This window comes from Ambystoma mexicanum, chromosome 1p (assembly GCF_040938575.1).
Source record: "Ambystoma mexicanum isolate Mex_15411 chromosome 1p, UKY_AmexF1_1, whole genome shotgun sequence".
Taxonomy (NCBI): Eukaryota; Metazoa; Chordata; class Amphibia; order Caudata; family Ambystomatidae; genus Ambystoma; species Ambystoma mexicanum.
The window spans coordinates 634,615,800-634,626,577 of record NC_090921.1 but is presented as its reverse complement, the minus strand read 5'-3'; positions in this window follow the sequence as shown (position 1 = coordinate 634,626,577).

The window sequence follows — 10,778 nt, the reverse complement described above, 5'->3', positions numbered from 1 at the left end:
CATGGAGTGGAAAGATCCGATCTCGTCGGGCGGAGAAGCCCTGGCGGGAGGCGACGACGGAAAATCCTCGTCGTATGCCTCGTCGTCCGTACCCGTCGCTGCCGTGTCAGTCCCCGTATCATCCCCTCGGGTGGACGGGGAGGAGGGCTGGACGGGGCGCGACGGTTGAAAAGGAGGTGATGGATCCTTCTTTTCTTGGTAGGGGGGACACCAGAAGGTCCCGGTTCTGGATCCCCCGACGGGAGAGGTTCCTCCGTCAGTAACGGTAGCCTCGTCCTTATCTCGGAGCATAAGGACTGTATGGCCAACAAAATGGCCACCGAGTTGTCTTGCGGCGCTGGTAGAGGGGAATCCGACGGGCGAGCAGGGGCCCCGTCGGTATCCTCGACGATGTCGTCGTCACCTGCGTCGGGGTCCATTCCGACGGGCTGGCCTTCTTCCACGCCTAGGCCGTGGCTTAAGACCTCGATCAGCTCCTCTTCTGAGGTTGAGGCCGAATCTACGACGACGCCCTGCCCCCCCTTCTTCCCCACGGAGGGTTTCACGGGGGTCCTATCGATGGGCACAAAAGAAGACTCCCTCCGAGGAGGCAGGGAGATTCTGGGCCCCGAGGTCGCCACCACTGGTGTAGCCTCCACAGGCTGAGCCAGGGCCGCCGCGACCGTTTCGATAGAGGGCTTGGTCGGATGGATCAAGGCCTTCACCACCTTAGGTGCGCTCACCGCCTTATCCTTGAGGGAGGGGGCACTGCCACGCTCCTCCTCTGCCTTAGAGCTCGACCGGGGCCTCTCCAGGAGCTTCGCCGGGTGCTCGGCCTTCCTCTTACCCGACCCAGAGCGTTGGCTCGTGGTTGATGGTGCCGGGGAGGGTGCGCCCTGCCTGGCGCCCGTAGAGCCCGACCGTTCGGCACTCCCGGTGCCAGCGGACTCGCGGTGCTTAGCCTTATGTTGGGCCCCCGTCGCCGGGGCGCCCTCAAAGGTCTTAGAAGACCGCTCGGATTTCTTCTTCTCGCCAGACGGGCTCTTACCCTCCAGCCAGTTGGCGAGACGTTGATGGCGGTCCTTCCTGGTCCGTTCCGACATGTTGCCGCAAAACGCACAGTCCTTCTCCACGTGCGTCTTGTCCTCATGAAGGCAGAAAGAGTGTTCGTCCTCCTTAAAGACGTTCTGCAGCTGGCATCCAGGGCAGACCCTGAACAGCTTTCCGGGCGTCGAGCTTCCCTTCTCCTGGGCCATCTCTGAGACCGGACCGGAGAAGCTTCTGGAGTCCTCCGAAGTGTAGCTCGACGAAATCTTCACCCTTGAGGGGCACAGACGAATCCGACACGGGTCCCCGTTGATCGGATGTAGGATCAGTGGAGCTTGAGGCTCTTTTGACCGAAAGAATCGAAGTTTTTTGTGAAAAAGCGCGAAAAATAGCACTAACGCTCGAGAGCAATAGCACGAGGATCCCAACACATGAACGTGCGGTAAAAATCTGAAGATGGCTGCCAGAGGCGGGGCTTAGGTAGAGGGCAGTCATTGGCTGTGGTCAGTATGACGCAGAGACCAGTGATTGGTTGTTACTACGAAAGACAGATCAGAAACGAAACCGATACTGGTTTTTTCTTTACCGAGGATTCCCAGCCTGACGACGGGGAATATTCATGAGCATGTGAATCCATGCCAGACCCCATGCTGGAGAAAAGCATTTATGATGGTTGTATCTGCTTAGATTCACATGATGTGCATAGTCTGACATCCAATGGTCACTGCAGAGTATTGCATCTTGTTTTTCAAAGATCTAAAAGGAGACGTTGACATAGGCATGTCTAATACTTTCCCTTTAGTGACGTGTAGTGTACCCAAAATCCCTCACGCGTCGAGGTCCCTCCGTTTGTATTTTTTCTGCCATGAGGGAGCCTTATGCCTACGTGAGAGAGTACAGAAAAGAGAAAGTAATAAGACATCCATGTTCCTTCCATCCGAGCGGGGTGGAAGGGTGGGCGCATGTGAATCTAAGCAGATAAAACCATCAGAAATGCTTTTACGGTAAGTAATGCATGTCTTCTGATGTTTGTTAATCTGCTTAGAATCACATGCTGTGCATAGACTAGAGAGCAGTACCCGGAGGAGGTGGGTTGCGAGAAGGAACAGAGAAAAGATGTCTTAGTACTGCTTGTCCCACCTGGGAATCAGATCTAGAATGGGCATCTAGACAACAGTATTTTGTAAAGGTGTGCACAGAACCCGTTGCCGCCTTGCAAATGGACTCAAGAGGAACATTTGCAATGAATGCTATGGATGCCCCAGTGCCTAGAGTAGAATGTGCTCTCGGCTTGAAAGGCAGTTCTCTCTTAGCAAGAGAGAAACAGTGATGCATTGGACAATCCATCTAGATATAGTGGATTTGGAAACTGCAACTCCTTCTCTTCCTGCTGCCACCGAGACAAAGAACCGATTAGTCTCTCTGTGGTCTAGTTCTTTACTTATAAAACATGACCGCTCTGCGCACATCACGTGTGTGTAGGCTTCTCTCCCAAGTTTGATGGGTTTTGAAAGAACGTTGGTAGTTCTATAGACTGGTTGACATGGAACTTAGAAATGAACTTCGGTGCAAACCTAGGGTGTGTGCATAGAACCACCTTATCTTTGTGGACTGTTATAAAAGGGATCTAGTATAGAGAGCGCTTGTAGTTCACACTCTCCTAATGGAGGTGATGGCCATCAAGAAAGCAGTTTTAAGAGTGAGATTCTTAAGGGTTGCTTTATGCATGGGTTCGAAGGGGGAGCCCATTAGCCTGGTTAGTACAACATTCAGGTCCCATCCGGGAGCTGGGGTAGATATAGGAGGGTGAATTATTTTCACTCCCTCTATGAAGGCTTTAATAACTGGAACTCTCCACCATGACACCTTCTGTTGAGACGTAGTGTATGCAGAGAGTGCAGCTAAGTGAACTTTAATAGAATTAAAGACTAATCCTGAGTCCAACAAGTGAGTCAGGTAAAGAACAATTTGTGTGGGAGAGCAGTCAACGGGGTTGATGCTCTTTGACTTACACCAGATGACAAACCATTTCCACTTGCTAGACTAGCAGTAGCGAGTGTTCGGTTTCCTTGCCTCTGAGAAAGTCCATGCATCTCTGTGGGAGCTGCAAATGTCCAAATTCCATGACCTCAGGAGCCAGGCTGCCAAGTTCAGGGTCTGTAGGCATGGGTGCAGCGTTCGGCCCCTGTCCTGTGACAGCATGTTGTACGGGCAGGATAGTTTCCCCGGAGGAGACAGCGACATTTCCATCAGATAAGCAAAACAGGGTTGCCGGGCCCACATGGGGGCCACCAGTATCATGGTAACTGGTTCCTGGTGCATCTTGTGCACCATCTTGTTGAGAAGGAGAGTCAGGGGGGGTGGAAGCATAGACATTTCCTTGACCATGTTATCCAGAGACTGTTCCCCTTGGAGCAGTTCTGGGGGTACCTGGAGGCGTAATCTTGGCATTGAGTGTTCTCCAGAGTTGCAAACACATTGATCTCTGGGAAACCCCATTCTACGAAAAACGTAGACGATGTCTTCTTGTAATCGCCATTCTTACTCTGCGGGCAGAGGGAAGTCTCTGCTGGGTTTGTCTGCCAGAAGATCGAGTTCCCCTGGTACATGTTGAGATAACTGGAACATGTGTTTGAGAACCCACTTCCAGATGTTCTGGCACAGCTTGGACAGTCCTAGAGAGCGAGTGCCCCTTTGCTTATTCAGGTAGTACATGGCTGTGGTGCTGTCTGTGAGGACCAGCACTGTTTTCCCTTGTAGGTGTGTCTGGAAAGCCTTCAGTGCTTTGAAGACAGCCAGCAGCTCCAGCAAGTTTATGTGTTTGCACGCCACAGTCCGAGTCCAAACTCTGTGTGCAGTTTGATGGGATAGGTGAGCACCCCCCCATCCGGTGAGGGATGCGTCTGGTTAGAGTGGCTTCCACTGTGGGGCGAATGGTTTCCCCAACACAAGGTTTTCCTTCGACCACCATTGCAGCGAGAGAACCAAGGCCTGCGAGACCACCACTAGATCGTCCCATGGTCCGCTGGCCTGACACCACTGGCCGTTGAGCCACTCTTGCATTGGACGCAGGCGCGCGTGAGGTACAAAATACATGACACCATCATTCCTAGAAATCACATGGCTTTGCATACCGTCACCTCTAGACCTGCTACATTTTGAGGGATCTGAAACAGCATATTTTGGACCCTCTTGTTGGAGGGGAAGAAGAGGCTGTCCTTTGTTCGAATTAGAGCCCCTGACTTGACTGAGGTCTAGACTGGACTACTTCTCGTTGGAGAAGCCCAGGTGGAACAAAAGGTCTACAGTCTTTTGGGTATTTGAGAGGCATGTTTCGTAAGAATCCCGTTATGAGCCAGTCGTCGAGGTAAGGGTAGACCCGAATGGACAACCTGCACAGGTGGGCCACTGCCAGTACCTTCGTGAATACCCTTGTCGCTGAAGCTATGCCAAAGGGTAGCACTTTGAACTGATAGCATCACCATACAAAAATCTTTCAGGTTTTACAAATTTGTTCGCTGGGCGAAGAACTAGTACAGGGCGCATGGTTAAATCCTTTTTGGGTCAAGGAAGTACCCTGAATAAATACCCTCCTTTACCTGTGAGAGGCACAACCTCTATTGCTCCTTTTTCCAGTAGCAGACTTCCTGAAGAAGGATGGCGAGGTGTTCCGGTGATGGGAGTCTTCCCTTGGGGGTCTGAAAGTAGATTCAGTAACCATGGGCTATTGTTGACAGTACCCAGGGGTCTGTGGTAATAGCCTCCCATGCTTGCAGGAATGTTGTTAAACGGCCCCCAACCGGAGATGCACGGGAGGGGACCCAAACTTTCGGGTCATTTGGTGTTGGCAGCCAGGGAGCCTCTGGGAGTGGGGCCCTGACCTCTTCCCTTGCCACAACCTTGTCCTCTGAGCATATTGTCCACTGGTTCCCTGAGTGGAGGACCAGTTGCCTGCTGCTATTGTTGGTGGTTTTGTCGTTAGCCACGAAAAAGCACCAGTTGCCATAACCTCACTTAGGTGGTCTTGTGATTTGGTCCAGTCTTTAGAGTTTCAAATTCCTTCTTAGCTGTAGCCAGTGCGTCGTCAACCGCCTTACCAAACAAGTTTGAGTCTTCAAGGGTTTTGTTGATGAGGGAGACCTGGGTTTCTGGCTTGAGACCAGAGTTCCTGACGCTTAAGAAGTACCCCCCTGGACTAGGGACCGGCCAGCCGTCTCCGCAGCATCTAGAGTATTCTTAATGATGCTTTGGTTTACCCAAGTACCTTCCGTCAAAATGGCTAACAGGTTCGTAAGGGCTCAGGAGCTTCTTGTAGGCCTTTGCGCAACATTCCTCATTGGGCATCAGCGTAGCTTGCCAGTAAAGTATTGTTGGCAATCCGCGTGGAGAAAGCTGCCGAGGATGCAATACTTTTTCCCAAGGCATAAAGCTTCTTCCCCTCCTTGTCTGGGGGTGCTTCGCTAGTAGATAGCGGAACCCCCACCCATTTCCTTGTGGTGGTTACTACCAGGGAATCAGGTATGGAGTGACACTAATATATAAGGGATTTGACGGTGAGGGGCTAAAAAGCTTCTCAATTCTTTGGTTGACACCTCTAACAAATGCAGGTGTGGATAAAGATGGAATGAGGCGTCTCTTGACTGAGGCAAGAAGGGGTATGGCCTGGCTAGTAGGTGGTTTTTCCTTAATTATTTTCTCCACAAAGTCTACTTCTGGAGTAATTTCCCGTGTCAATTTCAAAATGTGCTGCCGCCTTGCATAGCAGTGCATTGATTTTGGGCTGGTCATCCACAGGTGACGGGTTTCTGACAAGAGAGGACAGATCTAAAACATCAGGGTCTGTTGACACACCTGGAAACTGCCAGGGCTGTGATCTACCTATGTCTGGGTCTTCTTCAAAGCCCCCTACAGGGTCCTGTTGGTCCTCAGTATTTAGGATCTCTTCATGGAAATTTAGGTCCTCTTCAGTGAGGTCATATGTATCAATTTCCTCTTCAAGTGGGTCAAAGAGTCTTGGATATTTGGCCCTAGGGTCTTCATGGAGTATCTCTCTTGGCCTTTAGGGTGTAACATGTCCAGGGGTGGACATAAACCCATCTAGTTTGTCCATACACAATTGAAATCTTTCCATAGCCCACTGGGAAAGCCCTGAACGGTCTAGTGGCAGAAAGGTATTCTCCTCCGCCTCTAGGCGTCAAGAGCTCCCCCCGTAGCATGGAGGATATACCCCCGTCGCCCTCTGAGAAACCTTCTCTTGGGGCCCGACACTGGGGATGTATCAAGACCTAGTTCCACCGCTTATGCTTATCCTTCCACGCGAATTTGACATTACGAGAGCAAAATCTAAAAGGCGTCCTCTCCATAGCAGAGGATGTAATAAGTGATAAGGAGAGGACGTAATAAGTGATAACGACCCCGAAGGAAGGGGGGGGGGGAAGAAAGGCATTCTACAAATAAACAGAAATGTCAACAAGTCCCACTCACCCTACTGTGTAGGCTTGCCAACATGTTCGGCAGCGCCGATAGGATCGCCTCCGTCGAAACCACCGCCAAAGATCTTGACTCGGCAGGGAAGTTGCTTAGCCGTCGAAAGAGGGCTGAAGCGTATGGATTTAACGATAACTGACAAAAACGACCAAGGGTCGAATAAATGGTAATGGCAATGTCTTACGAGCTCCGCATAAGGCGGCCAGTATTCTGGGCGGAAAAAAATTGAGACATCGACGCATGAGGGCTTTGGGTACACTACACGTCACTATAGGGATAGTATTACAGACACGCCTATGTCGACGCCCCCTTTGACTTTCAAAAAACAAGATGTAATACGCAGTGACCACTGGATGTCGGACTATGCACAGCATGTGATTCTAAGCAGATTAACAAACATCAGAAATAAAAATATTGAGTCAAGTGTTGAGAATATGGCAGGACAGGGTTTATAATATACAAAATGATGCTAAACAAGAGCTTCTATGTATTCCTGCAGAGGCAGCAGTATGTTAAGTAGGTTGTAGCATGGTCATGCAAGAAGGGTGACAGCAGCATCCCTGTTAAGGAAGAACAGTTTTGGATGAGCTATGCCGGTATCCAGTGACCAAGTCGAACACTATATAAAGGCGCATGCTTGCCTTAAGTTTGCAGGAGCCAGTCACGGAAGACAGAATGCTGGTCAGGGGGGCAGAGTCCTCTGCCCACCCCCATCCTCATATTTGTACAGATTAAAGTTCCTTGCAAGATTACGCTTGCCGTTCATTCCCTAGAGGGATGAGGCTTTAATCTGGTGTGAGCATGATTAGGGGTACCCCAATATATTGAAGGGGTGCCCCTGTATATTGAGCTCCCTTTCAGCAGTGACGACCCGACAAGATGCTTAGTTTCTTGCCCCCGTACTTTGCGAAGCCTTAGGCCAGTCAGCCACACCCAACTATAGTGACCATACCCATAAACAAAAAATGTAAAACTTGTGTTTCCTGTGCAGTTTTAGTAGAAGCCATTTAAAAAAGGAAATCCTCTCCGCTCACTGAAGTAGGATGTGGCTCCAGACAGGCCAGCATGGGACTTTGTAACAGAGGCAAACTCAAGTGAAGCACACCCACATGAGTAAACTCTGGCAAGTGATATCAAAATGGGAACATGTATGATACAGTGATGTGAACTAAATATTTGGTGATGTGCATGATGTATGAGGTCAATGGAATACGACTTTTGGTGATGTATTAGGGAATATAATTTCAGGTGATGTGTTTAATAGATTGGATAGGAGGTGGGTTATGTACTGAAATTGTCACATTTTATGTTTTTCTACTTTATAATAGAAGGAAACCTCTGCTTATAATGACAGGCTCCTCAGCCATAATAGGTTAAGAAGGTAGTACCACGCATTATTCTTATACGACAATCTAAGCATTTGTATCCTCAGCACATTCAAAATGCTGGGAAGGTGGCATTCAAAATATAGGAACAGTAGTGGCGGAGTAAGGAAGGGGCATGCATTAGTCTATTTTTTATATTTTCTCTTTGTCTTTTGTGGTAAAAAGGAAGGTGGATGAGTTGCAGTGGGTGCGTGATATCAAAGTGGAGACAGTGTAAAGGGAGTGGGAGGAAAAATGGGTTGATCTGTGTGTAAAAAGCTAAATCATGCAATATGGTCCAAGAGAAGTAGTAGGGACGCGCGCAACATAGGAAGAAACGCAAATATAACATGCATAGGGTTCTGGCACTATATGGTGACAGAATAAACAATGGATAGTAGAAACAAAGGAAGGGGGCAGTATCATGCTCCTGGCCAGAGCAGGGCTCCGATAACAGTTACATGCTAGAAAAAATGCCCATCTTTGTAGCAGCAAAATATGAAGGGAACAAGTCCCAAAAAAGAAAATATTCTAGATCTGAGGCGGGGCTTAGGGAGATGCCAGTCATTGGCTGTGGTCAGTATGACGCAGAGATCAGTGATTGGTTACTACTACGAAAGACAGATCAGAAACGAAACTGATACTGATTTCTTTACCTGAGAATTCCCAGCCTGACGAAGGGGAATATTCATGAGCATGTGAATCCATGCCAGACCCCATGCTGGAGAAGTGGATATACCTTGTAACGCCTAAACCTGCAGTAGGGTATACAAACCCAGCCTATAAGCCTCCAGTGGTAGAGTGTCAACATGGGGCGGGGATCTCTACAGCTTTTGCACCTCCATATATGCACAAGTGCTGACATGCCGATAGAATTGGTGTACCCAGAGGGATGAAATAGAGTTAGAGCATCGCGGTAAAGGTTAGTCAGGTTATAAGAACCTGAAGCAGTATCACCAGAAATAAGGGTAATTGTGCAGAAAATAGGGGATTGGAAGTCAGGAGAAGTTTTGTTTAGGTTTAACCCTGGGGCAATACGAAACATTTGTTGAAAAAGATGAGGGTATGGACAGCCCTGGGACAAGTAGAACAAGCAAGGGAAAATGGAGGGGAAGATCAAGGTGGTAGAAATCATGAAAATGCAGGGCAAAGAGGAGATCGAGAGGTGGTGCGAAACCCGTCCCTGCCACAAGAGGCAGTGAGGCTGGACAGACCAAGAAATGGACCAGATTTAATCATGGTAGTTTATTTTTTACGTTTATAGAGCACACTGCAGCCCGAAGGCACCGAGGCACTAAACATGAAAGTGTATGCAGGCAAGATAGTGTATACAGAGAACCTGAGGTACTTAGTTGCAGAATCAGAGCGTGGTTACATGTGCAGAAGTCAAAGCAGGTGGGTCAGACAAAACCTGGTTTTGATGGCTTTGCGGAAGGCCAGATGAGTCACGCCCTGAGATGCATAGGTAGGGCATTCCAGTGTGAGGCTGCTAAAGCTGGTGCTGCCTGCATGAACTCTGCAGGTCTGGAAATAAGGTTGGTGTAGGCAGTTCTGGAAGGCCTGGAGGAGGCCGGCCGGGATATTCTTTGGGCGAGGTAAGGAGGAGCAAGGTCATGGAGACATTTATGGGTGAGGGAGAGGATTTTAAAAATGATTCTCTGCCTGCCTAATGGGCAGCCAGTGGGATCAGAAATGTGGTCCTTCTTGGATAAACCTGTGGCGGCCCTAAGGGCAGTGTTGGACAAGTTGGAGCTTGGCAATGTTTTTACTGGAAGTCCCACCAAGGAGAGCATTGCAGTAATCCAACCTGGATCCTATCAAGGCCCTGGCAATGTTGAGGCCATTTTGAGATGATATGAAGGGTCTTGCTGCATTGATCAGTTTTGATTAGCAAGCCTAGGATGAGGCTATGGCATGGACTTGCCTGTCCATGGTGTGATTCGAGTCGAGATACAAAATCCAATATGCTGATTCTTCTTATAAATGAGTAGGGATAACGCAGTATGAGGCATGGCCTCAAATGGACAAGCTCTCCCCCCACATTATAGCCAGAATGGATCTATGAATTAACAAAACAGCAGGGGGGGGTAGCCTTAGCGGCTTGATGAATAACAGCAGGGGTAGCCTTAGTACTAGCAGATTTTAAGAGTCTACTGGTCACTATAGTTGGGGACATATGGGCAAGGACTGGTGTTGCAGATAATGAACATGATGAGCAGCCTTTGATGAGGCAAGGGTATGGGCTGCCCCAAGACTACCAAGATACCATTGTGCACTGCATAAGTAGGGGGTATCACAAGGACCCAGTTAGGTTTATTCTTACGTTCCAGGAAATGTGGAGAGTTGAGACAGTACCATTTTTCTATTTTATTGTAAAGAGGGGACTACCAAGTGGGAACTGAAGCCAAAGGGTGGTCAGAGATACAACTATAATTGTCCACAATTGTAAGAGAATCAAAGGACAGAGAGTCCAGAAGCAGCAAACTGACGAGGCAAAACTAGTGGAAAGGAAACTAAATAAAGTTGTAGCAGTGAAGGCACCGGCTCGAGGGGGCCGGGGGGGGGACAGGGGAAACTCAAATTAGGAATGCCACAACTGCAGCACTATGGGGTGGAGGGGTGGGGACAGTACCCCAACCCACAGTGGCAGTATAGAGTAGCACCAAGGGGGAAGAAGAGGATTGAGGAGCAAGAGTAGGAGGCTTGGAGGGGGGGAATAGGGCCTCGGGGGGGGGGGGGGGGGGCGGTGAATTGGGAATTCAGCGCTGGTATTGCAGGAAATTGGGCAATTCACAAGGGCATGCAGGAAGAGGCCTGGGATGAGATAATTATGGGCCATCACCTCCAGGCCAGATATTTCCAAGGGCCTCAAGGAAAAACAACAGCAATTTGACGAGAGGG